This window comes from Phyllobates terribilis, unplaced genomic scaffold, assembly GCF_046119375.1.
Source record: "Phyllobates terribilis strain yellow unplaced genomic scaffold, ASM4611937v1 Scaffold_377__1_contigs__length_1856515, whole genome shotgun sequence".
Taxonomy (NCBI): Eukaryota; Metazoa; Chordata; class Amphibia; order Anura; family Dendrobatidae; genus Phyllobates; species Phyllobates terribilis.
Genome location: NW_027363137.1, coordinates 654,030 through 676,577, shown reverse-complemented (window position 1 = coordinate 676,577; position 22,548 = coordinate 654,030). Strand labels below are relative to the sequence as shown.

The following is a 22,548-nucleotide window of genomic DNA, read 5'->3' as shown; positions in this document are numbered from 1 at the left end:
TTTAAAAGGCTGCTGTTGATAACAAGGGCATTTGCTAAATAGATGGTGTGTGTGCAACAATATACTGAAAGGTCAATTATATTGTGCAGCTTATCTCACCACCTGTAGTTATTTAGGTGAAAGCTCCAAAATGCTTGCCTAATATGTCTGTTTATCCAAAAGGAAGTAAAAAGGGAGAGCTAGAAAGATAGCATTGCATCACATTACATGGCAATGCAATGCACAGTTGCTGAAGTTGAACCAAAATGAGCTTGTAATCTGGCTTCTGCAACTTTGAACATGAAAAATCCAATGAGGAGAAGAAAAGCAAAGCCAAAGAGTCCATCCCAAAATCCGACAAACAAGCAAAATGAACAAAAAACATTGAATTCAATTCTTTCTGATTTTAGAAACTGCATTAAAGAAGGGGTGCACCGGTCCTGGAGATACTGCAATACCAGGTCAATGCGTGGAGTGGACAGAGCAAGCTCTTTTTCCATCTCCCTGTTCTAAAAATCCATTTAATATATGGTCCCCAGATAGGGGACGTATCAGATATTAAACTGATAAGAACAGATACTACACTTGATCTTAGCCAAAAGGCCGAGAAGCGATAACCAGAATTGGTTTCAAACTACGGAGCCACCCAAGGATCCTGAAAAGTCCATTTGTGGAGATGAGCTCCTGGACTCCCGTTAAGAAGACATGTTGTCAACCTCTAGATCCCTTACATGCCTGCACTTTTCGGCTTGCTGCTGCTGCAATCCACGCGTTTTAGATCTGCATAACTCCACCTCTTTAAACACAGCACCTTCACCCCCTGCTGTTCCCACCCGCCTCAACACCGTTGGAAGGGAGGAGAACCAATTAAGGCGGGGGGTGGGGTGGAACGAGCAGCTGTCTACCCTTAGCAGGAGGGCTCCTGATTACATACCTCTCCTGCTGCTGCTGCTGCTGGCTGTCCAGCAGCAGACTGAAGGTGGCTGCTGCTGTGCACAGGTATATAAAGGCTCAGAGCCTATTATGACACGCGCAGCCAGCGTTCCATTGCCACATTCCATCTACTGCAGGCAGGATACCTGGCTGGCTGAATGTCGCTGAGAAGCTCACAGAGACCGCCATAAGCAACAGTTTAACAGAATACCACAGACTAATCAACCAAACTTTTTGGGTTGGGTTCTCTTTTATAGTCTGCAGGCATTAAATGAAAGAAGTCAGTGTTCCAGCAGAAGGAGACAACGTTTCAGAAAAGGCATTGTAGCAAACCAAAAAAGAAATTTTAAGCGCAGCAGAGTAACCAGCGCACATACCTGTTAGCTCAGGTGAGTTTAAAAGGCTGCTGTTGATAACAAGGGCATTTGCTAAATAGATGGTGTGTGTGCAACAATATACTGAAAGGTCAATTATATTGTGCAGCTTATCTCACCACCTGTAGTTATTTAGGTGAAAGCTCCAAAATGCTTGCCTAATATGTTTGTTTATCCAAAAGGAAGTAAAAAGGGAGAGCTAGAAAGATAGCATTGCATCACATTACATGGCAATGCAATGCACAGTTGCTGAAGTTGAACCAAAATGAGCTTGTAATCTGGCTTCTGCAACTTTGAACATGAAAAATCCAATGAGGAGAAGAAAAGCAAAGCCAAAGAGTCCATCCCAAAATCCGACAAACAAGCAAAATGAACAAAAAACATTGAATTCAATTCTTTCTGATTTTAGAAACTGCATTAAAGAAGGGGTGCACCGGTCCTGGAGATACTGCAATACCAGGTCAATGCGTGGAGTGGACAGAGCAAGCTCTTTTTCCATCTCCCTGTTCTAAAAATCCATTTAATATATGGTCCCCAGATAGGGGACGTATCAGATATTAAACTGATAAGAACAGATACTACACTTGATCTTAGCCAAAAGGCCGAGAAGCGATAACCAGAATTGGTTTCAAACTACGGAGCCACCCAAGGATCCTGAAAAGTCCATTTGTGGAGATGAGCTCCTGGACTCCCGTTAAGAAGACATGTTGTCAACCTCTAGATCCCTTACATGCCTGCACTTTTCGGCTTGCTGCTGCTGCAATCCACGCGTTTTAGATCTGCATAACTCCACCTCTTTAAACACAGCACCTTCACCCCCTGCTGTTCCCACCCGCCTCAACACCGTTGGAAGGGAGGAGAACCAATTAAGGCGGGGGGTGGGGTGGAACGAGCAGCTGTCTACCCTTAGCAGGAGGGCTCCTGATTACATACCTCTCCTGCTGCTGCTGCTGCTGGCTGTCCAGCAGCAGACTGAAGGTGGCTGCTGCTGTGCACAGGTATATAAAGGCTCAGAGCCTATTATGACACGCGCAGCCAGCGTTCCATTGCCACATTCCATCTACTGCAGGCAGGATACCTGGCTGGCTGAATGTCGCTGAGAAGCTCACAGAGACCGCCATAAGCAACAGTTTAACAGAATACCACAGACTAATCAACCAAACTTTTTGGGTTGGGTTCTCTTTTATAGTCTGCAGGCATTAAATGAAAGAAGTCAGTGTTCCAGCAGAAGGAGACAACGTTTCAGAAAAGGCATTGTAGCAAACCAAAAAAGAAATTTTAAGCGCAGCAGAGTAACCAGCGCACATACCTGTTAGCTCAGGTGAGTTTAAAAGGCTGCTGTTGATAACAAGGGCATTTGCTAAATAGATGGTGTGTGTGCAACAATATACTGAAAGGTCAATTATATTGTGCAGCTTATCTCACCACCTGTAGTTATTTAGGTGAAAGCTCCAAAATGCTTGCCTAATATGTTTGTTTATCCAAAAGGAAGTAAAAAGGGAGAGCTAGAAAGATAGCATTGCATCACATTACATGGCAATGCAATGCACAGTTGCTGAAGTTGAACCAAAATGAGCTTGTAATCTGGCTTCTGCAACTTTGAACATGAAAAATCCAATGAGGAGAAGAAAAGCAAAGCCAAAGAGTCCATCCCAAAATCCGACAAACAAGCAAAATGAACAAAAAACATTGAATTCAATTCTTTCTGATTTTAGAAACTGCATTAAAGAAGGGGTGCACCGGTCCTGGAGATACTGCAATACCAGGTCAATGCGTGGAGTGGACAGAGCAAGCTCTTTTTCCATCTCCCTGTTCTAAAAATCCATTTAATATATGGTCCCCAGATAGGGGACGTATCAGATATTAAACTGATAAGAACAGATACTACACTTGATCTTAGCCAAAAGGCCGAGAAGCGATAACCAGAATTGGTTTCAAACTACGGAGCCACCCAAGGATCCTGAAAAGTCCATTTGTGGAGATGAGCTCCTGGACTCCCGTTAAGAAGACATGTTGTCAACCTCTAGATCCCTTACATGCCTGCACTTTTCGGCTTGCTGCTGCTGCAATCCACGCGTTTTAGATCTGCATAACTCCACCTCTTTAAACACAGCACCTTCACCCCCTGCTGTTCCCACCCGCCTCAACACCGTTGGAAGGGAGGAGAACCAATTAAGGCGGGGGGTGGGGTGGAACGAGCAGCTGTCTACCCTTAGCAGGAGGGCTCCTGATTACATACCTCTCCTGCTGCTGCTGCTGCTGGCTGTCCAGCAGCAGACTGAAGGTGGCTGCTGCTGTGCACAGGTATATAAAGGCTCAGAGCCTATTATGACACGCGCAGCCAGCGTTCCATTGCCACATTCCATCTACTGCAGGCAGGATACCTGGCTGGCTGAATGTCGCTGAGAAGCTCACAGAGACCGCCATAAGCAACAGTTTAACAGAATGCCACAGACTAATCAACCAAACTTTTTGGGTTGGGTTCTCTTTTATAGTCTGCAGGCATTAAATGAAAGAAGTCAGTGTTCCAGCAGAAGGAGACAACGTTTCAGAAAAGGCATTGTAGCAAACCAAAAAAGAAATTTTAAGCGCAGCAGAGTAACCAGCGCACATACCTGTTAGCTCAGGTGAGTTTAAAAGGCTGCTGTTGATAACAAGGGCATTTGCTAAATAGATGGTGTGTGTGCAACAATATACTGAAAGGTCAATTATATTGTGCAGCTTATCTCACCACCTGTAGTTATTTAGGTGAAAGCTCCAAAATGCTTGCCTAATATGTCTGTTTATCCAAAAGGAAGTAAAAAGGGAGAGCTAGAAAGATAGCATTGCATCACATTACATGGCAATGCAATGCACAGTTGCTGAAGTTGAACCAAAATGAGCTTGTAATCTGGCTTCTGCAACTTTGAACATGAAAAATCCAATGAGGAGAAGAAAAGCAAAGCCAAAGAGTCCATTCCAAAATCCGACAAACAAGCAAAATGAACAAAAAACATTGAATTCAATTCTTTCTGATTTTAGAAACTGCATTAAAGAAGGGGTGCACCGGTCCTGGAGATACTGCAATACCAGGTCAATGCGTGGAGTGGACAGAGCAAGCTCTTTTTCCATCTCCCTGTTCTAAAAATCCATTTTATATATGGTCCCCAGATAGGGGACGTATCAGATATTAAACTGATAAGAACAGATTTTTTGATTGAATATATCTTTTATTAGCACAAAAAATAAGTTAACAGACAGTGTACAGTGCCGCAGCCCAGTACACACAGAATTCTACATCATATTTACATAGCATGAGGATACGACGCACTAACTAGACACATCACACCCCTATGCTACACAAAACACTCAATCTGAAAGAAAAAGCATGTCAATCAATACAGTACGACGAACCGTGATAAGGGATGGGGATTGGGAAAAAGGGGATGGGGAGGGGAAAATCACAGGCCCGAAGCTTTATTGAAAGACAAGACACATAAGGGGAGAGGGGGAGGAGGGGTTTAGTCCTCGTCCTCGTCCTCCGGACCGTCCATGATGGAATAGTCTCTGAGCAGGCTGTGGATCAGCCTGCGGCAGTCCTGGATGGACATCCTCTCCCTCCTCAAGATGAGCCGGTTCCTGGCGACCCAAACGGCATCCTTGAAGCAGTTCATAAGTCGCCAAGCCTCCTGGATGGCTCCGACGGTATGAACCCCAGGGAAGAGTCCGTAAAACACAGAATGGTGCGATAGGCTCGCCCTGGGGACAGAGTTCCTCAGGTCGTCCTCAAGGGCAGTCAACAGGCGCTGTGCAAATCCGCAGTCCCAAAAAGTGTGCAAAGATGTTTCCTCCACGAAGGGGCACCTTGGGCAGTACCGGGTCTTGCACAGGTTCCGGGCATGCATGACTGACCGGACGGGCAGTCCGCCCTGAATCGCCATCCACGACAAGTCCTTGTGCCCGTTGGTCAGCCTGTCAGACGACACATTTGTCCACACAGTCTCCAGCGTGTCCTGGTGAAGTCCTGTGATGTTCTCCACGTCATCCTTGGCTCTGATGAGCTTGTGGATAGTTTTGGGCTTCCACAAGTCGGGCTTGAGTCCCTCCAGTTGATGTTCCCCCACAAATCGAACGACGTCTCCGTAGAACCATGGCGTCGTCCAGTTGTAGGGGAAGGAGCTGTCCCACTTGTCCCAGCCGAGTCGCCTCCAAAGAGGAAGCAGGAAGAAGCGAGACATGGACCTGCCCGCGGAGCCATTCTTGACTTGCAAAGTCCGGCGGACACAATCACACACAAAAGAGGATCGCAGGAGGGTGGGGATATCTGGAACGCCCTTCCCACCCTTGCGAGGCTCCTCGTACATGACGGCCCGCCTGACTCTGTCCATCTTGGATCCCCAGACAAAGTGAAACACTGTCCTGGTAATGGCCCTGCACACAGTGACGTGTGGGGGCCAGGCCTGCGCCGTGTACTGCAAGACGGGCAGGACCTCATTACGCAGGACGAGTGCCTTACCCTCACAAGTGAGGTGTCTGAGGCTCCAGAGTCCGATCCGTTGCTTCACCTTGGCCAAGCGTTCTTGCCAGGACTTGAGGGCCGCTCCTTCCTTCCCGAACCAGACTCCCAGCACCTTGAGGAAATCCGGTTGAATGTTGAAGGGGAAGGGGGCGGAGGAGGCCGGCTGCCAATCCCCGAAGAGCATGGCTTCCGACTTCCTGCAGTTGACTTTGGCCCCTGAAGCCCGGCCGAACCTCTCACACGTCTGGACGAGGGCGTCGACTGAACCACGATCAGCGCAGAAGACGGTGACGTCGTCCATGTAGAGCGAGCACTTGACCTCGTGTCGTCCCGGACCCGGTGCGGTGATCCCTCTGATCTCTCCATTCTGCCGGATAGCCTCTGCGAAGAGTTCTATAACACAAACAAAAAGAAGAGGTGATAGAGGGCAGCCTTGTCTGACCCCAGAGAGGACAGGGAAGGGGTCAGTCTTCCAGCCGTTCACCAACACCGAGCTGTGGATATCAAAATACATCAGACGGACATACGAACAAAACATGTTACCCAAACCTAACCGGTGCAGAGCTCGGCCCATGAACTCGTGGGAAACCCGGTCGAAGGCCTTCTCCTGATCCAAGGAGACCAGGGCCGCGTGTGCGCGGCGGACTTTGATGTACTCGACCGTGTCCCGCACGAGAGCGAGGCTGTCTGCGATGCGACGTTCAGGGATGCCGCAGGTCTGGTCCGGGTGGATGATCCGTCCGATGACCGTCTTAAGTCGTGTCGCCATCGTCTTGGCCAGGATCTTGTAGTCCACGTTGAGCAGAGTGATGGGACGCCAATTCCTCAGGTCGCACCTCTCTCCCTTCCGCTTGTACAGGATCGTGACCATTCCTTCCCTCAAAGATGGAGGCATTCTACCCTCCACCACCATCTCCTCGTACAGGTCCAACAGGTCCGGACAGATGAGGTCTCCCAGCGCTACATAGAGCTCCACTGGAAGACCATCACTGCCCGGGGTCCTGCCGGTCCTAAAGGATTTAGCGGCAGAGAGCAATTCGCCCACCATCAGAGGTTTGTCCAAGGCTGCCGTGCCTGCAGGATCAAGATGGTTAGTGATACCTGACAGGAACTTATCAGCAGCGTCGGGGTCGGTAGTCTTGTGGGAGTAGAGTTCGCTGTAGCAGTCGCTGACGACCTTCATCACGTCCTCCTTCCCACGTCGCATGTTTCCGCTCTCGTCTCGCAGCTCGTTCAGGGGCGTGTGACCGGCATGAAGTTTCCTGAAAAAGAATGAGTTACATTTCTCACCCTTCTCCAGATTCTCCACTTTGGAACGGAAGACGATTCGCTTGGACTCCTCCTCAAAGTGCCTTTTCAGGCTCTTCTTGGTCTCCTCCAGCTCCTCCCTCACGTCCCAGCCGCAGTGAAGAAGGTCCTGCAGCGACCGCAGCTCGCGCTGCAGCCCTCTGAAGTCCCTCCGCTTCTCACACGCCTGTTGTCGACCCTTGGCCTGAAAGAAACAGCGAAACTCAAGTTTAACATATTCCCACCAATCAGAGACTGTTTGGAAGCTACCCTTGTAGGACTGCCACATTGCGTAGGCTGCTCTCAGCTCCTCCACGACTTCATCCTGAGCCAGCAGAGCACAATTCAGCTTCCAGGAGCCGGGGCCGGACGGAAAACCGTCGCCGAGGACACCTTGTAAGTGAATGGCTCTGTGGTCGGAGAAGAAGCAGGGGACCATCGAGTGCCTACTCTGCCTGACTGCCCGAGAGGTGAACACAAAGTCAATCCTGGAGTGGAGTGAGCCATCGGGTCGGCTCCACGAATAGTTTGTGGAGCCTCTCCCCATGGAGCCCACCACGTCCTGAAGAGAGGCCTCGGTTACCATCTCGATGAGCAGCTAGGACGTGATGTCTAACTTGGCAGATGTGCCAGAACTACGACCATCCTCCTCGATGGGGCAGTTGAAATCCCCGGCCATCACTAAGGTCCTGGTGGTGGCAAGCTGAAGCCGCAGGGTCTGGAAAAGCTCCAAACGCTCATTCTTCAGTGGGGACGCATACACGTTGATGAACCTGACAGGTTCTCCCGCCCAGTTGCCATCTACAACAAGAGCCCTGCCGCAGATGAGCTCCTGGACGGACTCAAGCGTGAATGCGCCCCCCCCTGATCAGAATTGCGACCCCCGCAGACTTGCAGTCACCCTCACCGGACCAGTAGGATGGACCGTGGGACCACTCCCTGGTCAGATGTTTGAAGGACCTAGAGGAGGGAAGGGAACATTCCTGCAACATATAAACATCACACAACTGGGAAGTAAGGAAGGCATAAATAGTCTGACGTCTGAACTTGTCCTTGATGCTCCTGACATTAATGGAAAATAAGTTAATATTAGCCATCATGTAGGGAAAAAAGAAAAAGTTAGCGCAGGCAATACACCTTAGTTACCACTCCGGTCGGGTGGTCCCTCGTCGGTGTTGACTGCTGGTGACGGGATCACCAGCAGGCCCTCTTCCTCCATCTGGTCAAGCAGCGCGGCCTCGATCTCGGCGACCACCAGTTCCTCCTCTTCTGGCTCGGCCACCAGGGTCTCAACCATGTGCTCCATCTCTTCTGGCTCAGGGAGGGTAACCTCCTTTTCGCCTACGAAATCCAGAATCTTCTTTTTGGAGGATTCAGTAGCAGGGCTGTCCTCCACCTTCCTCTTTCCCCGAGTTGGAACTGGGGAGACAAGAAGGGGAAAATCCTCCTCGGAATAGATAGCGGCAGGTGGAGGAAAGGTTAATTCCACCGCTACCATGGTCTGGGGAGGGAGAGTGGCTGCCGGGGCAGGGGAAAGGACACCTGCTGAGGAGTAGGGGAAGGAGGAAGAGGAAGTGGAATCCTCAGCAGGGGTGGCCGGGGTGGGGGGGGATTGGACGGGGGTGGCAGGGGGAGGGATCGAGAGAAGGGTGACAGAACTCTTACCCTCCTTTGACTTTTTCTTCTGCTTCGGAACTGCTGGGACCGTCGCTGGGGCTTTGGCCACCGACTCCTTGACCGCTTTGGCCTTGGTCGTCTCGGCCTTGGCCGCTGGGGCCTTGGTCGTCGCGTCCTTGACCTTCACAGGCCTGGTCGTCGGGGCCTTGTCCTCCGGAGCTGGGGTCGTCGCAACCACCGATGCCCAGGATCTCTCACGCTTGGGGCAATCCTTGTACAGATGAGCCGCCAGCCCACACAGGTTGCAGGACGTCTTCTTCGGGCAGTCCTTCGAGCTGTGTCCCGTCACTCGACAAATCCTGCAGGCATCCTCCTTGCAGTTCTTCATCTCGTGGCCGTTCTTGCCGCATCTCCTGCAGTTCCGCGGCATGTCCGGGTAATAGATGAGGCCGTAGGAGTTGCCCAGGGAGAATGTCGGGGGCAGGTGCCGAAGTCCGTCTGAGTACGCCAGGTCCCTGTGAAGTCTAACGGTCACCGACCACTTACCTGTCCAGAAGCCGAGTCCATTCAGGATGTGAGAGGGTTCCTTCACAACCAAACAGAAGCGTCTCAGGAAGGTACAGATGTCTTGGCCTGGGGTGTGCGGGTTGCGCATGGAGACCGTGATCCTCCTTTCGTCCCTCTGGATAGGGCAGCTACCTGTAAAGGCAGAGAAAGAATTATCCGGTCCTTTTGCGCTTACCATTTCCCAGAACCTCCTGCAGGTGTTCACAGTGGCGAAGGTGACGAAGAAGATCCCCGTCAAGAAGGTCTGGATGCTGAGGGTGTCCGACCTGGAGAAGCCTCGATCCAGCAGCATCTTCTGGCAGAACACGTCCGAGGACATGTCCGGCACCCTCCCATCCACTTCCTTCAGCTTCAGGGCCACCGTCTGCCGCATCCATGGCTCCAGGGCTGGAGCTTCGTGGCGGGGCTTCTGGGGTCCCTTCTGCTGGCCATTCGTGGAGGCAGAGTCCTTGGGGTCAGAATCGGCTCCTGGCTGGGCCCTCCTGGCTGTCCCCTGCTCCAGGCTCTTCTTTTCGGCCTTCCTCGCAGCGCTTGCCATGGCTTTGCTCCTGCAGTTACTTCTTGGAGCTGGATCTGGAACTCTTCCCGGAATGGGTGGAGCTATGCAGATTCTTCTCCCGTCGTGTTCTGGACAAATTCCCCGAAAGGTCTTTGTCTCGATGATTTTCTTCCTCGAAGATTCCACAGGACAGCCCAATTCTTCTCCGAGTCTTCGTCTTCTTCTGGATTCTTTAGAGCTTCTTCCTCCCACCGATATCCGCCTTCCTTCTCCGATGTCAGCTGGGCTCCGAAGCTCTTCTCCTTCTGAGTTCGATCGCTCTCGTCAAGTGTAGATCGTAGCTCTTGTGTTCTTAAAAGAACAGATACTACACTTGATCTTAGCCAAAAGGCCGAGAAGCGATAACCAGAATTGGTTTCAAACTACGGAGCCACCCAAGGATCCTGAAAAGTCCATTTGTGGAGATGAGCTCCTGGACTCCCGTTAAGAAGACATGTTGTCAACCTCTAGATCCCTTACATGCCTGCACTTTTCGGCTTGCTGCTGCTGCAATCCACGCGTTTTAGATCTGCATAACTCCACCTCTTTAAACACAGCACCTTCACCCCCTGCTGTTCCCACCCGCCTCAACACCGTTGGAAGGGAGGAGAACCAATTAAGGCGGGGGGTGGGGTGGAACGAGCAGCTGTCTACCCTTAGCAGGAGGGCTCCTGATTACATACCTCTCCTGCTGCTGCTGCTGCTGGCTGTCCAGCAGCAGACTGAAGGTGGCTGCTGCTGTGCACAGGTATATAAAGGCTCAGAGCCTATTATGACACGCGCAGCCAGCGTTCCATTGCCACATTCCATCTACTGCAGGCAGGATACCTGGCTGGCTGAATGTCGCTGAGAAGCTCACAGAGACCGCCATAAGCAACAATTTAACAGAATGCCACAGACTAATCAACCAAACTTTTTGGGTTGGGTTCTCTTTTATAGTCTGCAGGCATTAAATGAAAGAAGTCAGTGTTCCAGCAGAAGGAGACAACGTTTCAGAAAAGGCATTGTAGCAAACCAAAAAAGAAATTTTAAGCGCAGCAGAGTAACCAGCGCACATACCTGTTAGCTCAGGTGAGTTTAAAAGGCTGCTGTTGATAACAAGGGCATTTGCTAAATAGATGGTGTGTGTGCAACAATATACTGAAAGGTCAATTATATTGTGCAGCTTATCTCACCACCTGTAGTTATTTAGGTGAAAGCTCCAAAATGCTTGCCTAATATGTCTGTTTATCCAAAAGGAAGTAAAAAGGGAGAGCTAGAAAGATAGCATTGCATCACATTACATGGCAATGCAATGCACAGTTGCTGAAGTTGAACCAAAATGAGCTTGTAATCTGGCTTCTGCAACTTTGAACATGAAAAATCCAATGAGGAGAAGAAAAGCAAAGCCAAAGAGTCCATCCCAAAATCCGACAAACAAGCAAAATGAACAAAAAACATTGAATTCAATTCTTTCTGATTTTAGAAACTGCATTAAAGAAGGGGTGCACCGGTCCTGGAGATACTGCAATACCAGGTCAATGCGTGGAGTGGACAGAGCAAGCTCTTTTTCCATCTCCCTGTTCTAAAAATCCATTTAATATATGGTCCCCAGATAGGGGACGTATCAGATATTAAACTGATAAGAACAGATACTACACTTGATCTTAGCCAAAAGGCCGAGAAGCGATAACCAGAATTGGTTTCAAACTACGGAGCCACCCAAGGATCCTGAAAAGTCCATTTGTGGAGATGAGCTCCTGGACTCCCGTTAAGAAGACATGTTGTCAACCTCTAGATCCCTTACATGCCTGCACTTTTTGGCTTGCTGCTGCTGCAATCCACGCGTTTTAGATCTGCATAACTCCACCTCTTTAAACACAGCACCTTCACCCCCTGCTGTTCCCACCCGCCTCAACACCGTTGGAAGGGAGGAGAACCAATTAAGGCGGGGGGTGGGGTGGAACGAGCAGCTGTCTACCCTTAGCAGGAGGGCTCCTGATTACATACCTCTCCTGCTGCTGCTGCTGCTGGCTGTCCAGCAGCAGACTGAAGGTGGCTGCTGCTGTGCACAGGTATATAAAGGCTCAGAGCCTATTATGACACGCGCAGCCAGCGTTCCATTGCCACATTCCATCTACTGCAGGCAGGATACCTGGCTGGCTGAATGTCGCTGAGAAGCTCACAGAGACCGCCATAAGCAACAGTTTAACAGAATGCCACAGACTAATCAACCAAACTTTTTGGGTTGGGTTCTCTTTTATAGTCTGCAGGCATTAAATGAAAGAAGTCAGTGTTCCAGCAGAAGGAGACAACGTTTCAGAAAAGGCATTGTAGCAAACCAAAAAAGAAATTTTAAGCGCAGCAGAGTAACCAGCGCACATACCTGTTAGCTCAGGTGAGTTTAAAAGGCTGCTGTTGATAACAAGGGCATTTGCTAAATAGATGGTGTGTGTGCAACAATATACTGAAAGGTCAATTATATTGTGCAGCTTATCTCACCACCTGTAGTTATTTAGGTGAAAGCTCCAAAATGCTTGCCTAATATGTCTGTTTATCCAAAAGGAAGTAAAAAGGGAGAGCTAGAAAGATAGCATTGCATCACATTACATGGCAATGCAATGCACAGTTGCTGAAGTTGAACCAAAATGAGCTTGTAATCTGGCTTCTGCAACTTTGAACATGAAAAATCCAATGAGGAGAAGAAAAGCAAAGCCAAAGAGTCCATCCCAAAATCCGACAAACAAGCAAAATGAACAAAAAACATTGAATTCAATTCTTTCTGATTTTAGAAACTGCATTAAAGAAGGGGTGCACCGGTCCTGGAGATACTGCAATACCAGGTCAATGCGTGGAGTGGACAGAGCAAGCTCTTTTTCCATCTCCCTGTTCTAAAAATCCATTTAATATATGGTCCCCAGATAGGGGACGTATCAGATATTAAACTGATAAGAACAGATACTACACTTGATCTTAGCCAAAAGGCCGAGAAGCGATAACCAGAATTGGTTTCAAACTACGGAGCCACCCAAGGATCCTGAAAAGTCCATTTGTGGAGATGAGCTCCTGGACTCCCGTTAAGAAGACATGTTGTCAACCTCTAGATCCCTTACATGCCTGCACTTTTCGGCTTGCTGCTGCTGCAATCCACGCGTTTTAGATCTGCATAACTCCACCTCTTTAAACACAGCACCTTCACCCCCTGCTGTTCCCACCCGCCTCAACACCGTTGGAAGGGAGGAGAACCAATTAAGGCGGGGGGTGGGGTGGAACGAGCAGCTGTCTACCCTTAGCAGGAGGGCTCCTGATTACATACCTCTCCTGCTGCTGCTGCTGCTGGCTGTCCAGCAGCAGACTGAAGGTGGCTGCTGCTGTGCACAGGTATATAAAGGCTCAGAGCCTATTATGACACGCGCAGCCAGCGTTCCATTGCCACATTCCATCTACTGCAGGCAGGATACCTGGCTGGCTGAATGTCGCTGAGAAGCTCACAGAGACCGCCATAAGCAACAGTTTAACAGAATGCCACAGACTAATCAACCAAACTTTTTGGGTTGGGTTCTCTTTTATAGTCTGCAGGCATTAAATGAAAGAAGTCAGTGTTCCAGCAGAAGGAGACAACGTTTCAGAAAAGGCATTGTAGCAAACCAAAAAAGAAATTTTAAGCGCAGCAGAGTAACCAGCGCACATACCTGTTAGCTCAGGTGAGTTTAAAAGGCTGCTGTTGATAACAAGGGCATTTGCTAAATAGATGGTGTGTGTGCAACAATATACTGAAAGGTCAATTATATTGTGCAGCTTATCTCACCACCTGTAGTTATTTAGGTGAAAGCTCCAAAATGCTTGCCTAATATGTCTGTTTATCCAAAAGGAAGTAAAAAGGGAGAGCTAGAAAGATAGCATTGCATCACATTACATGGCAATGCAATGCACAGTTGCTGAAGTTGAACCAAAATGAGCTTGTAATCTGGCTTCTGCAACTTTGAACATGAAAAATCCAATGAGGAGAAGAAAAGCAAAGCCAAAGACTCCATCCCAAAATCCGACAAACAAGCAAAATGAACAAAAAACATTGAATTCAATTCTTTCTGATTTTAGAAACTGCATTAAAGAAGGGGTGCACCGGTCCTGGAGATACTGCAATACCAGGTCAATGCGTGGAGTGGACAGAGCAAGCTCTTTTTCCATCTCCCTGTTCTAAAAATCCATTTAATATATGGTCCCCAGATAGGGGACGTATCAGATATTAAACTGATAAGAACAGATACTACACTTGATCTTAGCCAAAAGGCCGAGAAGCGATAACCAGAATTGGTTTCAAACTACGGAGCCACCCAAGGATCCTGAAAAGTCCATTTGTGGAGATGAGCTCCTGGACTCCCGTTAAGAAGACATGTTGTCAACCTCTAGATCCCTTACATGCCTGCACTTTTCGGCTTGCTGCTGCTGCAATCCACGCGTTTTAGATCTGCATAACTCCACCTCTTTAAACACAGCACCTTCACCCCCTGCTGTTCCCACCCGCCTCAACACCGTTGGAAGGGAGGAGAACCAATTAAGGCGGGGGGTGGGGTGGAACGAGCAGCTGTCTACCCTTAGCAGGAGGGCTCCTGATTACATACCTCTCCTGCTGCTGCTGCTGCTGGCTGTCCAGCAGCAGACTGAAGGTGGCTGCTGCTGTGCACAGGTATATAAAGGCTCAGAGCCTATTATGACACGCGCAGCCAGCGTTCCATTGCCACATTCCATCTACTGCAGGCAGGATACCTGGCTGGCTGAATGTCGCTGAGAAGCTCACAGAGACCGCCATAAGCAACAGTTTAACAGAATGCCACAGACTAATCAACCAAACTTTTTGGGTTGGGTTCTCTTTTATAGTCTGCAGGCATTAAATGAAAGAAGTCAGTGTTCCAGCAGAAGGAGACAACGTTTCAGAAAAGGCATTGTAGCAAACCAAAAAAGAAATTTTAAGCGCAGCAGAGTAACCAGCGCACATACCTGTTAGCTCAGGTGAGTTTAAAAGGCTGCTGTTGATAACAAGGGCATTTGCTAAATAGATGGTGTGTGTGCAACAATATACTGAAAGGTCAATTATATTGTGCAGCTTATCTCACCACCTGTAGTTATTTAGGTGAAAGCTCCAAAATGCTTGCCTAATATGTCTGTTTATCCAAAAGGAAGTAAAAAGGGAGAGCTAGAAAGATAGCATTGCATCACATTACATGGCAATGCAATGCACAGTTGCTGAAGTTGAACCAAAATGAGCTTGTAATCTGGCTTCTGCAACTTTGAACATGAAAAATCCAATGAGGAGAAGAAAAGCAAAGCCAAAGAGTCCATCCCAAAATCCGACAAACAAGCAAAATGAACAAAAAACATTGAATTCAATTCTTTCTGATTTTAGAAACTGCATTAAAGAAGGGGTGCACCGGTCCTGGAGATACTGCAATACCAGGTCAATGCGTGGAGTGGACAGAGCAAGCTCTTTTTCCATCTCCCTGTTCTAAAAATCCATTTAATATATGGTCCCCAGATAGGGGACGTATCAGATATTAAACTGATAAGAACAGATACTACACTTGATCTTAGCCAAAAGGCCGAGAAGCGATAACCAGAATTGGTTTCAAACTACGGAGCCACCCAAGGATCCTGAAAAGTCCATTTGTGGAGATGAGCTCCTGGACTCCCGTTAAGAAGACATGTTGTCAACCTCTAGATCCCTTACATGCCTGCACTTTTCGGCTTGCTGCTGCTGCAATCCACGCGTTTTAGATCTGCATAACTCCACCTCTTTAAACACAGCACCTTCACCCCCTGCTGTTCCCACCCGCCTCAACACCGTTGGAAGGGAGGAGAACCAATTAAGGCGGGGGGTGGGGTGGAACGAGCAGCTGTCTACCCTTAGCAGGAGGGCTCCTGATTACATACCTCTCCTGCTGCTGCTGCTGCTGGCTGTCCAGCAGCAGACTGAAGGTGGCTGCTGCTGTGCACAGGTATATAAAGGCTCAGAGCCTATTATGACACGCGCAGCCAGCGTTCCATTGCCACATTCCATCTACTGCAGGCAGGATACCTGGCTGGCTGAATGTCGCTGAGAAGCTCACAGAGACCGCCATAAGCAACAGTTTAACAGAATGCCACAGACTAATCAACCAAACTTTTTGGGCTGGGTTCTCTTTTATAGTCTGCAGGCATTAAATGAAAGAAGTCAGTGTTCCAGCAGAAGGAGACAACGTTTCAGAAAAGGCATTGTAGCAAACCAAAAAAGAAATTTTAAGCGCAGCAGAGTAACCAGCGCACATACCTGTTAGCTCAGGTGAGTTTAAAAGGCTGCTGTTGATAACAAGGGCATTTGCTAAATAGATGGTGTGTGTGCAACAATATACTGAAAGGTCAATTATATTGTGCAGCTTATCTCACCACCTGTAGTTATTTAGGTGAAAGCTCCAAAATGCTTGCCTAATATGTCTGTTTATCCAAAAGGAAGTAAAAAGGGAGAGCTAGAAAGATAGCATTGCATCACATTACATGGCAATGCAATGCACAGTTGCTGAAGTTGAACCAAAATGAGCTTGTAATCTGGCTTCTGCAACTTTGAACATGAAAAATCCAATGAGGAGAAGAAAAGCAAAGCCAAAGAGTCCATCCCAAAATCCGACAAACAAGCAAAATGAACAAAAAACATTGAATTCAATTCTTTCTGATTTTAGAAACTGCATTAAAGAAGGGGTGCACCGGTCCTGGAGATACTGCAATACCAGGTCAATGCGTGGAGTGGACAGAGCAAGCTCTTTTTCCATCTCCCTGTTTTAAAAATCCATTTAATATATGGTCCCCAGATAGGGGACGTATCAGATATTAAACTGATAAGAACAGATACTACACTTGATCTTAGCCAAAAGGCCGAGAAGCGATAACCAGAATTGGTTTCAAACTACGGAGCCACCCAAGGATCCTGAAAAGTCCATTTGTGGAGATGAGCTCCTGGACTCCCGTTAAGAAGACATGTTGTCAACCTCTAGATCCCTTACATGCCTGCACTTTTCGGCTTGCTGCTGCTGCAATCCACGCGTTTTAGATCTGCATAACTCCACCTCTTTAAACACAGCACCTTCACCCCCTGCTGTTCCCACCCGCCTCAACACCGTTGGAAGGGAGGAGAACCAATTAAGGCGGGGGGTGGGGTGGAACGAGCAGCTGTCTACCCTTAGCAGGAGGGCTCCTGATTACATACCTCTCCTGCTGCTGCTGCTGCTGGCTGTCCAGCAGCAGACTGAAGGTGGCTGCTGCTGTGCACAGGTATATAAAGGCTCAGAGCCTATTATGACACGCGCAGCCAGCGTTCCATTGCCACATTCCATCTACTGCAGGCAGGATACCTGGCTGGCTGAATGTCGCTGAGAAGCTCACAGAGACCGCCATAAGCAACAGTTTAACAGAATGCCACAGACTAATCAACCAAACTTTTTGGGTTGGGTTCTCTTTTATAGTCTGCAGGCATTAAATGAAAGAAGTCAGTGTTCCAGCAGAAGGAGACAACGTTTCAGAAAAGGCATTGTAGCAAACCAAAAAAGAAATTTTAAGCGCAGCAGAGTAACCAGCGCACATACCTGTTAGCTCAGGTGAGTTTAAAAGGCTGCTGTTGATAACAAGGGCATTTGCTAAATAGATGGTGTGTGTGCAACAATATACTGAAAGGTCAATTATATTGTGCAGCTTATCTCACCACCTGTAGTTATTTAGGTGAAAGCTCCAAAATGCTTGCCTAATATGTCTGTTTATCCAAAAGGAAGTAAAAAGGGAGAGCTAGAAAGATAGCATTGCATCACATTACATGGCAATGCAATGCACAGTTGCTGAAGTTGAACCAAAATGAGCTTGTAATCTGGCTTCTGCAACTTTGAACATGAAAAATCCAATGAGGAGAAGAAAAGCAAAGCCAAAGAGTCCATCCCAAAATCCGACAAACAAGCAAAATGAACAAAAAACATTGAATTCAATTCTTTCTGATTTTAGAAACTGCATTAAAGAAGGGGTGCACCGGTCCTGGAGATACTGCAATACCAGGTCAATGCGTGGAGTGGACAGAGCAAGCTCTTTTTCCATCTCCCTGTTCTAAAAATCCATTTAATATATGGTCCCCAGATAGGGGACGTATCAGATATTAAACTGATAAGAACAGATTTTTTTTTTTTTTTTTGAAAGCCCGAATTCGTGTACAAAACCCGAGTGCGCTTAAAAAAGTGACAAGTGCCACAAAAAAAGTGCACTAGGATGCTGGTCTTCTTGAAACCCTCTCCAAAAGGAGAAGGGTCCCCCAAACCATTCCCCGTCCCTCCGAGCCAAAAGGCCACAGCGAGGAACAGGGACAAAAAGCCACCTCCAGCCGAAGCCAGAGGCGACCCAATCTTACCCCCAGCAACTGCCCGAGTTCTCACCCGAGCAAGGCACTGGGAGCCAAAGACTGTGCTCCCCTCCCGGAAGAGGGGAGCCAACAACGCTCTCCTCCCGAAAGAGGAGAGCCAGGGGGTTCAGGGGGGAGCGGAACCTGATGGCCACACACTCCCCCCCTAGACCTGCCAAGAGAGGAACCCGTAAGGGAACCGCATCCCGACAAAATCCTAGTAGGACGTGACACACGTGAATAAGTGGACACACAGTGACAAAGAAATTAAATAAATAGTGAAGGTTTCACAGTATAATACTGCCCGGACCTTCGACCGGGAATTGAAAAATTCCCCATCCTAAGGCCAGAAGGCCCGGAATAAGGGTGTGTGCGAAGAAAGAAAATTTGAAGTGCTTGTGCAAATGTACCATAAACTCAAGTGGGGTTCCCAATCCCAGTGAGTTAAGGCACCCCAGGGTCACCACTCCTGGGGCACTTCACACTTCGGGCTTTCGATCTTCCCCGGCCCAATGGCGTCGATCCAGGGGGGCCATGCTTTCCACCAGATGACTATATTAGCCACCTGGCGTACTAACAAGCGCCTAAACCCCAGTGTGCATAATGTATCAATCTACTAGGGTGGCCAACATCCAAAACCGCCTTTTCGAAAGATACTACACTTGATCTTAGCCAAAAGGCCGAGAAGCGATAACCAGAATTGGTTTCAAACTACGGAGCCACCCAAGGATCCCGAAAAGTCCATTTGTGGAGATGAGCTCCTGTACTCCCGTTAAGAAGACATGTTGTCAACCTCTAGATCCCTTACATGCCTGCACTTTTCGGCTTGCTGCTGCTGCAATCCACGCGTTTTAGATCTGCATAACTCCACCTCTTTAAACACAGCACCTTCACCCCCTGCTGTTCCCACCCGCCTCAACACCGTTGGAAGGGAGGAGAACCAATTAAGGCGGGGGGTGGGGTGGAACGAGCAGCTGTCTACCCTTAGCAGGAGGGCTCCTGATTACATACCTCTCCTGCTGCTGCTGCTGCTGGCTGTCCAGCAGCAGACTGAAGGTGGCTGCTGCTGTGCACAGGTATATAAAGGCTCAGAGCCTATTATGACACGCGCAGCCAGCGTTCCATTGCCACATTCCATCTACTGCAGGCAGGATAACTGGCTGGCTGAATGTCGCTGAGAAGCTCACAGAGACCGCCATAAGCAACAGTTTAGCAGAATGCCACAGACTAATCAACCAAACTTTTTGGGTTGGGTTCTCTTTTATAGTCTGCAGGCATTAAATGAAAGAAGTCAGTGTTCCAGCAGAAGGAGACAACGTTTCAGAAAAGGCATTGTAGCAAACCAAAAAAGAAATTTTAAGCGCAGCAGAGTAACCAGCGCACATACCTGTTAGCTCAGGTGAGTTTAAAAGGCTGCTGTTGATAACAAGGGCATTTGCTAAATAGATGGTGTGTGTGCAACAATATACTGAAAGGTCAATTATATTGTGCAGCTTATCTCACCACCTGTAGTTATTTAGGTGAAAGCTCCAAAATGCTTGCCTAATATGTCTGTTTATCCAAAAGGAAGTAAAAAGGGAGAGCTAGAAAGATAGCATTGCATCACATTACATGGCAATGCAATGCACAGTTGCTGAAGTTGAACCAAAATGAGCTTGTAATCTGGCTTCTGCAACTTTGAACATGAAAAATCCAATGAGGAGAAGAAAAGCAAAGCCAAAGAGTCCATCCCAAAATCCGACAAACAAGCAAAATGAACAAAAAACATTGAATTCAATTCTTTCTGATTTTAGAAACTGCATTAAAGAAGGGGTGCACCGGTCCTGGAGATACTGCAATACCAGGTCAATGCGTGGAGTGGACAGAGCAAGCTCTTTTTCCATCTCCCTGTTCTAAAAATCCATTTAATATATGGTCCCCAGATAGGGGACGTATCAGATATTAAACTGATAAGAACAGATTTTTTTTTTTTTGAAAGCCCGAATTCGTGTACAAAACCCGAGTGCGCTTAAAAAAGTGACAAGTGCCACAAAAAAAGTGCACTAGGATGCTGGTCTTCTTGAAACCCTCTCCAAAAGGAGAAGGGTCCCCCAAACCATTCCCCGTCCCTCCGAGCCAAAAGGCCACAGCGAGGAACAGGGACAAAAAGCCACCTCCAGCCGAAGCCAGAGGCGACCCAATCTTACCCCCAGCAACTGCCCGAGTTCTCACCCGAGCAAGGCACTGGGAGCCAAAGACTGTGCTCCCCTCCCGGAAGAGGGGAGCCAACAACGCTCTCCTCCCGAAAGAGGAGAGCCAGGGGGTTCAGGGGGGAGCGGAACCTGATGGCCACACACTCCCCCCCTAGACCTGCCAAGAGAGGAACCCGTAAGGGAACCGCATCCCGACAAAATCCTAGTAGGACGTGACACACGTGAATAAGTGGACACACAGTGACAAAGAAATTAAATAAATAGTGAAGGTTTCACAGTATAATACTGCCCGGACCTTCGACCGGGAATTGAAAAATTCCCCATCCTAAGGCCAGAAGGCCCGGAATAAGGGTGTGTGCGAAGAAAGAAAATTTGAAGTGCTTGTGCAAATGTACCATAAACTCAAGTGGGGTTCCCAATCCCAGTGAGTTAAGGCACCCCAGGGTCACCACTCCTGGGGCACTTCACACTTCGGGCTTTCGATCTTCCCCGGCCCAATGGCGTCGATCCAGGGGGGCCATGCTTTCCACCAGATGACTATATTAGCCACCTGGCGTACTAACAAGCGCCTAAACCCCAGTGTGCATAATGTATCAATCTACTAGGGTGGCCAACATCCAAAACCGCCTTTTCGAAAGATACTACACTTGATCTTAGCCAAAAGGCCGAGAAGCGATAACCAGAATTGGTTTCAAACTACGGAGCCACCCAAGGATCCTGAAAAGTCCATTTGTGGAGATGAGCTCCTGGACTCCCGTTAAGAAGACATGTTGTCAACCTCTAGATCCCTTACATGCCTGCACTTTTCGGCTTGCTGCTGCTGCAATCCACGCGTTTTAGATCTGCATAACTCCACCTCTTTAAACACAGCACCTTCACCCCCTGCTGTTCCCACCCGCCTCAACACCGTTGGAAGGGAGGAGAACCAATTAAGGCGGGGGGTGGGGTGGAACGAGCAGCTGTCTACCCTTAGCAGGAGGGCTCCTGATTACATACCTCTCCTGCTGCTGCTGCTGCTGGCTGTCCAGCAGCAGACTGAAGGTGGCTGCTGCTGTGCACAGGTATATAAAGGCTCAGAGCCTATTATGACACGCGCAGCCAGCATTCCATTGCCACATTCCATCTACTGCAGGCAGGATACCTGGCTGGCTGAATGTCGCTGAGAAGCTCACAGAGACCGCCATAAGCAACAGTTTAACAGAATGCCACAGACTAATCAACCAAACTTTTTGGGTTGGGTTCTCTTTTATAGTCTGCAGGCATTAAATGAAAGAAGTCAGTGTTCCAGCAGAAGGAGACAACGTTTTAGAAAAGGCATTGTAGCAAACCAAAAAAGAAATTTTAAGCGCAGCAGAGTAACCAGCGCACATACCTGTTAGCTCAGGTGAGTTTAAAAGGCTGCTGTTGATAACAAGGGCATTTGCTAAATAGATGGTGTGTGTGCAACAATATACTGAAAGGTCAATTATATTGTGCAGCTTATCTCACCACCTGTAGTTATTTAGGTGAAAGCTCCAAAATGCTTGCCTAATATGTCTGTTTATCCAAAAGGAAGTAAAAAGGGAGAGCTAGAAAGATAGCATTGCATCACATTACATGGCAATGCAATGCACAGTTGCTGAAGTTGAACCAAAATGAGCTTGTAATCTGGCTTCTGCAACTTTGAACATGAAAAATCCAATGAGGAGAAGAAAAGCAAAGCCAAAGAGTCCATCCCAAAATCCGACAAACAAGCAAAATGAACAAAAAACATTGAATTCAATTCTTTCTGATTTTAGAAACTGCATTAAAGAAGGGGTGCACCGGTCCTGGAGATACTGCAATACCAGGTCAATGCGTGGAGTGGACAGAGCAAGCTCTTTTTCCATCTCCCTGTTCTAAAAATCCATTTAATATATGGTCCCCAGATAGGGGACGTATCAGATATTAAACTGATAAGAACAGATACTACACTTGATCTTAGCCAAAAGGCCGAGAAGCGATAACCAGAATTGGTTTCAAACTACGGAGCCACCCAAGGATCCTGAAAAGTCCATTTGTGGAGATGAGCTCCTGGACTCCCGTTAAGAAGACATGTTGTCAACCTCTAGATCCCTTACATGCCTGCACTTTTCGGCTTGCTGCTGCTGCAATCCACGCGTTTTAGATCTGCATAACTCCACCTCTTTAAACACAGCACC

At 48.1% G+C, this 22,548-nt stretch overlaps 10 non-coding genes and 5 pseudogenes across 10 annotated transcripts; all 15 read right to left on the bottom strand.

Moving 5' to 3' along the window:
* Positions 1-403: 403 nt before the first annotated feature.
* LOC141223682 (U2 spliceosomal RNA) lies at positions 404-594 on the bottom strand. The gene has a single exon (XR_012291245.1). It is a non-coding gene; the product is annotated as a U2 spliceosomal RNA (small nuclear RNA).
* A 1,115-nt stretch (positions 595-1,709) lies between these two features.
* Positions 1,710-1,900, bottom strand: LOC141223681 (U2 spliceosomal RNA). Its single transcript, XR_012291244.1, has one exon. It is a non-coding gene; the product is annotated as a U2 spliceosomal RNA (small nuclear RNA).
* A 1,115-nt stretch (positions 1,901-3,015) lies between these two features.
* On the bottom strand, positions 3,016-3,206 carry LOC141223678 (U2 spliceosomal RNA). The gene has a single exon (XR_012291242.1). It is a non-coding gene; the product is annotated as a U2 spliceosomal RNA (small nuclear RNA).
* A 1,115-nt stretch (positions 3,207-4,321) lies between these two features.
* LOC141223750 (U2 spliceosomal RNA) lies at positions 4,322-4,514 on the bottom strand. The gene has a single exon (XR_012291309.1). It is a non-coding gene; the product is annotated as a U2 spliceosomal RNA (small nuclear RNA).
* A 5,545-nt stretch (positions 4,515-10,059) lies between these two features.
* Positions 10,060-10,157, bottom strand: LOC141223790 (U2 spliceosomal RNA; annotated as a pseudogene).
* A 1,115-nt stretch (positions 10,158-11,272) lies between these two features.
* On the bottom strand, positions 11,273-11,463 carry LOC141223677 (U2 spliceosomal RNA). The gene has a single exon (XR_012291241.1). It is a non-coding gene; the product is annotated as a U2 spliceosomal RNA (small nuclear RNA).
* A 1,115-nt stretch (positions 11,464-12,578) lies between these two features.
* LOC141223676 (U2 spliceosomal RNA) lies at positions 12,579-12,769 on the bottom strand. The gene has a single exon (XR_012291240.1). It is a non-coding gene; the product is annotated as a U2 spliceosomal RNA (small nuclear RNA).
* Positions 12,770-13,884: 1,115 nt separating this feature from the next.
* On the bottom strand, positions 13,885-14,075 carry LOC141223675 (U2 spliceosomal RNA). The gene has a single exon (XR_012291239.1). It is a non-coding gene; the product is annotated as a U2 spliceosomal RNA (small nuclear RNA).
* Positions 14,076-15,190: 1,115 nt separating this feature from the next.
* LOC141223674 (U2 spliceosomal RNA) lies at positions 15,191-15,381 on the bottom strand. Its single transcript, XR_012291238.1, has one exon. It is a non-coding gene; the product is annotated as a U2 spliceosomal RNA (small nuclear RNA).
* A 1,115-nt stretch (positions 15,382-16,496) lies between these two features.
* LOC141223706 (U2 spliceosomal RNA) lies at positions 16,497-16,687 on the bottom strand. Its single transcript, XR_012291268.1, has one exon. It is a non-coding gene; the product is annotated as a U2 spliceosomal RNA (small nuclear RNA).
* Positions 16,688-17,802: 1,115 nt separating this feature from the next.
* On the bottom strand, positions 17,803-17,983 carry LOC141223770 (U2 spliceosomal RNA; annotated as a pseudogene).
* Positions 17,984-18,792: 809 nt separating this feature from the next.
* Positions 18,793-18,868, bottom strand: LOC141223805 (U2 spliceosomal RNA; annotated as a pseudogene).
* A 1,115-nt stretch (positions 18,869-19,983) lies between these two features.
* LOC141223771 (U2 spliceosomal RNA) lies at positions 19,984-20,160 on the bottom strand (annotated as a pseudogene).
* Positions 20,161-20,969: 809 nt separating this feature from the next.
* LOC141223804 (U2 spliceosomal RNA) lies at positions 20,970-21,045 on the bottom strand (annotated as a pseudogene).
* A 1,115-nt stretch (positions 21,046-22,160) lies between these two features.
* On the bottom strand, positions 22,161-22,351 carry LOC141223673 (U2 spliceosomal RNA). Its single transcript, XR_012291237.1, has one exon. It is a non-coding gene; the product is annotated as a U2 spliceosomal RNA (small nuclear RNA).
* Between the last annotated feature and the right edge of the window lie 197 nt (positions 22,352-22,548).